Genomic DNA, 5627 nt, shown 5'->3' with positions numbered 1-5627 from the left:
ATGACGAAAAAATGCTGGTGACGAAAAATGACGAAAAATGCTGGTGACAAAAAAATGCTGGTGACGAAAAATGACGAAAAATGCTGGTGACGAAAAAATGCTGGTGACGAAAAATGCTGGTGACAAAAAATGACGAAAAATGCTGGTGACGAAAAAATGCTGTTGACGAAAAATGACGGAAAATGCTGGTGACGAAAAAATGCTGGTGACGAAAAATGACAAAAAATGCTGGTGACGAAAAATTACGAAAAATGCTGGTGACAAAAAAATGCTGGTGACGAAAAATGACGAAAAATGCTGGTGACGAAAAAATGCTGGTGACGAAAAATGACGAAAAAATGCTGGTGAGGAAAAATGACGAAAAATGCTGGTGACGAAAAAATGCTGGTGACGAAAAATTGCTGGTGACGAAAAATGACGAAAAAGTGCTGGTGACGAAAGATGACAAAAAATGCTGGTGACGAAAAAATGCTGGTGACGAAAAAATGCTGGTGACGAAAAATGCTGGTGACGAAAAATGACGAAAAATGCTGGTGACGAAAAAATGCTGGTGACGAAAAATGCTGATGACGAAAAATGACGAAAAAATGCTGGTGACGAAAAATGACGAAAAATGCTGGTGACAAAAAAATCTTGGTGACGTAAAAATGACGAAAAATGCTGGTGACGAAAAATGACGAAAAATGCTGGTGACGAAAAATGACGAAAAATGCTGGTGACGAAAAAATGCTGGTGACGAAAAATGCCAAAAAATGCTGGTGACGAAAAAAATGCTGGTGACGAAAAAATGCTGGTGACGAAAAATGACGAAAAAATGCTGGTGACGAAAAATGACGAAAAATGCTGGTGACAAAAAAATGCTGGTGACGAAAAATGACGAAAAATGCTGGTGACGAAAAAATGCTGGTGACGAAAAATGCTGGTGACAAAAAATGACGAAAAATGCTGGTGACGAAAAAATGCTGTTGACGAAAAATGACGGAAAATGCTGGTGACGAAAAAATGCTGGTGACGAAAAATGACAAAAAATGCTGGTGACGAAAAATTACGAAAAATGCTGGTGACAAAAAAATGCTGGTGACGAAAAATGACGAAAAATGCTGGTGACGAAAAAATGCTGGTGACGAAAAATGACGAAAAAATGCTGGTGAGGAAAAATGACGAAAAATGCTGGTGACGAAAAAATGCTGGTGACGAAAAATTGCTGGTGACGAAAAATGACGAAAAAGTGCTGGTGACGAAAGATGACAAAAAATGCTGGTGACGAAAAAATGCTGGTGACGAAAAAATGCTGGTGACGAAAAATGCTGGTGACGAAAAATGACGAAAAATGCTGGTGACGAAAAAATGCTGGTGACGAAAAATGCTGATGACGAAAAATGACGAAAAATGCTGGTGAAATGCTTGCCTGAAACGTACTCCTAACAGGTTTTTGGGGGAACTTTTTTTTTTTCGTTTGGTAGTGTCACTACCGAAACGGAAAAAAAATTACTAAGTCCAGAAAAATGCTGGTGACGAAAAATGACGAAAAATGCTGGTGACGAAAAAATGCTTGTGACAAAAAATGACAAAAAATGCTGGTGACGAAAAAATGCTGGTGACGAAAAAAATGCTGGTGACGAAAAAATGCTGGTGACGAAAAATGACAAAAAATGCTGGTGACGAAAAATGCTGGTGACGAAAAATGACGAAAAATGCTGGTGACGAAAAAATGCTGGTGACGAAAAATGACAAAAATGCTGGTGACGAAAAAATGCTGGTGACGAAAAATGACGAAAAATGCTGGTGACGAAAAAATGCTGGTGACGAAAAATGACGAAAAATGCTGGTGACGAAAAATGACAAAAAATGCTGGTGACGAAAAAATGCTGGTTACGAAAAATGACAAAAAATGCTGGTGACGAAAAAATGCTGGTGACGAAAAATGACAAAAAATGCTGGTGACGAAAAAATGCTGGTGACGAAAAATGCTGGTGACGAAAAAATGCTGGTGAAGAAAAAATGCTGGTGACGAAAAATGCTGGTGACGAAAAAATGCTGGTGACGAAAAATGACAAAAAATGCTGGTGACGAAAAATGACGAAAAAGGCTGGTGACGAAAAAAATGCTGGTGACGAAAAAATGCTGGTGAGGAAAAATGACGAAAAATGCTGGTGACGAAAAATGACGAAAAATGCTGGTGACGAAAAAATGCTGGTGACGAAAAATTGCTGGTGACGAAAAATGACAAAAAAGTGCTGGTGACGAAAAATGACAAAAAATGTTGGTGACGAAAAAATGCTGGTGCCGAAAAAATGCTGGTGACGAAAAATGCTGGTGACGAAAAATGACGAAAAATGCTGGTGACGAAAAAATGCTGGTGACGAAAAATGACGAAAAATGCTGGTGACGAAAAATGACGAAAAATGCTGGTGACGAAAAAATGCTGGTGACGAAAAAATGCTGGTGACGAAAAATGCTGATGACGAAAAATGACGAAAAATGCTGGTGAAATGCTTGCCTGAAACGTACTCCTAACAGGTTTTTGGGGGAACTTTTTTTTTTTTCGTTTGGTAGTGTCACTACCGAAACGGAAAAAAAATTACTAAGTCCAGAAAAATGCTGGTGACGAAAAATGACGAAAAATGCTGGTGACGAAAAAATGCTTGTGACAAAAAATGACAAAAAATGCTGGTGACGAAAAAATGCTGGTGACGAAAAAAATGCTGGTGACGAAAAAATGCTGGTGACGAAAAATGACAAAAAATGCTGGTGACGAAAAATGCTGGTGACGAAAAATGACGAAAAATGCTGGTGACGAAAAAATGCTGGTGACGAAAAATGACAAAAAATGCTGGTGACGAAAAAATGCTGGTGACGAAAAATGACGAAAAATGCTGGTGACGAAAAAATGCTGGTGACGAAAAATGCTGGTGACGAAAAATGACGAAAAATGCTGGTGACGAAAAAATGCTGGTGACGAAAAATGCTGGTGACGAAAAAATGCTGGTGACGAAAAAATGCTGGTGACGAAAAATGACGAAAAATGCTGGTGATGAAAAAATGCTGGTGACGAAAAATGCTGGTGACGAAAAAATGCTGGTGAAGAAAAAATGCTGGTGACGAAAAATGCTGGTGACGAAAAAATGCTGGTGACGAAAAATGACAAAAAATGCTGGTGACGAAAAATGACGAAAAAGGCTGGTGACGAAAAAAATGCTGGTGACGAAAAAATGCTGGTGAGGAAAAATGACGAAAAATGCTGGTGACGAAAAATGACGAAAAATGCTGGTGACGAAAAATGCTGGTGACGAAAAAATGCTGGTGACGAAAAATGACAAAAAATGCTGGTGACGAAAAATGACGAAAAAGGCTGGTGACGAAAAAAATGCTGGTGACGAAAAAATGCTGGTGAGGAAAAATGACGAAAAATGCTGGTGACGAAAAATGACGAAAAATGCTGGTGATGAAAAAATGCTGGTGACGAAAAATTGCTGGTGACGAAAAATGACAAAAAAGTGCTGGTGACGAAAAATGACAAAAAATGTTGGTGACGAAAAAATGCTGGTGACGAAAAAATGCTGGTGACGAAAAATGCTGGTGACGAAAAAATGCTGGTGACGAAAAATTGCTGGTGACGAAAAATGACGAAAAAGTGCTGGTGACGAAAGATGACAAAAAATGCTGGTGACGAAAAAATGCTGGTGACGAAAAAATGCTGGTGACGAAAAATGCTGGTGACGAAAAATGACGAAAAATGCTGGTGACGAAAAAATGCTGGTGACGAAAAATGCTGATGACGAAAAATGACGAAAAAATGCTGGTGACGAAAAATGACGAAAAATGCTGGTGACAAAAAAATGTTGGTGACGTAAAAATGACGAAAAATGCTGGTGACGAAAAATGACGAAAAATGCTGGTGACGAAAAATGACGAAAAATGCTGGTGACGAAAAAATGCTGGTGACGAAAAATGCCAAAAAATGCTGGTGACGAAAAAAATGCTGGTGACGAAAAAATGCTGGTGACGAAAAATGACGAAAAAATGCTGGTGACGAAAAATGACGAAAAATGCTGGTGACAAAAAAATGCTGGTGACGAAAAATGACGAAAAATGCTGGTGACGAAAAAATGCTGGTGACGAAAAATGCTGGTGACAAAAAATGACGAAAAATGCTGGTGACGAAAAAATGCTGTTGACGAAAAATGACGGAAAATGCTGGTGACGAAAAAATGCTGGTGACGAAAAATGACAAAAAATGCTGGTGACGAAAAATTACGAAAAATGCTGGTGACAAAAAATTGCTGGTGACGAAAAATGACGAAAAATGCTGGTGACGAAAAAATGCTGGTGACGAAAAATGACGAAAAAATGCTGGTGAGGAAAAATGACGAAAAATGCTGGTGACAAAAAAATGCTGGTGACGAAAAATGACGAAAAATGCTGGTGACGAAAAAATGCTGGTGACGAAAAATGCTGGTGACAAAAAATGACGAAAAATGCTGGTGACGAAAAAATGCTGTTGACGAAAAATGACGGAAAATGCTGGTGACGAAAAAATGCTGGTGACGAAAAATGACAAAAAATGCTGGTGACGAAAAATTACGAAAAATGCTGGTGACAAAAAAATGCTGGTGACGAAAAATGACGAAAAATGCTGGTGACGAAAAAATGCTGGTGACGAAAAATGACGGAAAATGCTGGTGACGAAAAAATGCTGGTGACGAAAAATGACAAAAAATGCTGGTGACGAAAAATGACGAAAAATGCTGGTGAAGAAAAAATGCTGGTGACGAAAAATGACGAAAAATGCTGGTGACGAAAAAATGCTGGTGACGAAAAATGACAAAAAATGCTGGTGACGAAAAATGACGAAAAATGCTGGTGACGAAAAAATGCTGGTGACGAAAAATGACGAAAAATGTCCAGAGCTCGATGAATGTTAGTGACCAAAAATAAAGTAACTACCAATCAACTTTACATTGCCTGAAACGTACTCCTAACAGGTTTTTGAGGGATTTTTTTTTTTTTTCGTTTCGGTAGTGTCACTACCGAAACGAAAAAAAAATTACTAAGTCCAGAAAAATGCTGGTGACGAAAAATGACGAAAAATGCTGGTGACGAAAAAATGCTGGTGACGAAAAATGACAAAAAATGCTGGTGACGAAAAAAATGCTGGTGACGAAAAAAAGCTGGTGACGAAAAATGACGAAAAAATGCTGGTGACGAAAAATGACAAAAAATGCTGGTGACGAAAAAATGCTGGTGACGAAAAAATGCTGGTGACGAAAAATGCTGGTGACGAAAAATGACGAAAAATGCTGGTGACGAAAAAATGCTGGTGAGGAAAATGACGAAAAATGCTGGTGACGAAAAATGACGAAAAATGCTGGTGACGAAAAAATGCTGGTGACGAAAAATTGCTGGTGACGAAAAATGACAAAAAAGTGCTGGTGACGAAAAATGACAAAAAATGCTGGTGACGAAAAAATGCTGGTGACAAAAAAATGCTGGTGACGAAAAAATGCTGGTGACGAAAAATGACAAAAATGCTGGTGACGAAAAAATCTTGGTGACGTAAAAATGACGAAAAATGCTGGTGACGAAAAATGACGAAAAATGCTGGTGACGAAAAATGACGAAAAATG

This window comes from Gymnoscopelus microlampas (genome assembly GCF_963454915.1).
Source record: "Gymnoscopelus microlampas genome assembly, chromosome: 8".
Lineage (NCBI taxonomy): Eukaryota > Metazoa > Chordata > Actinopteri > Myctophiformes > Myctophidae > Gymnoscopelus > Gymnoscopelus microlampas.
The sequence above is the reverse complement of the archived record's forward strand: the minus strand, read 5'-3'. Positions refer to the sequence as shown.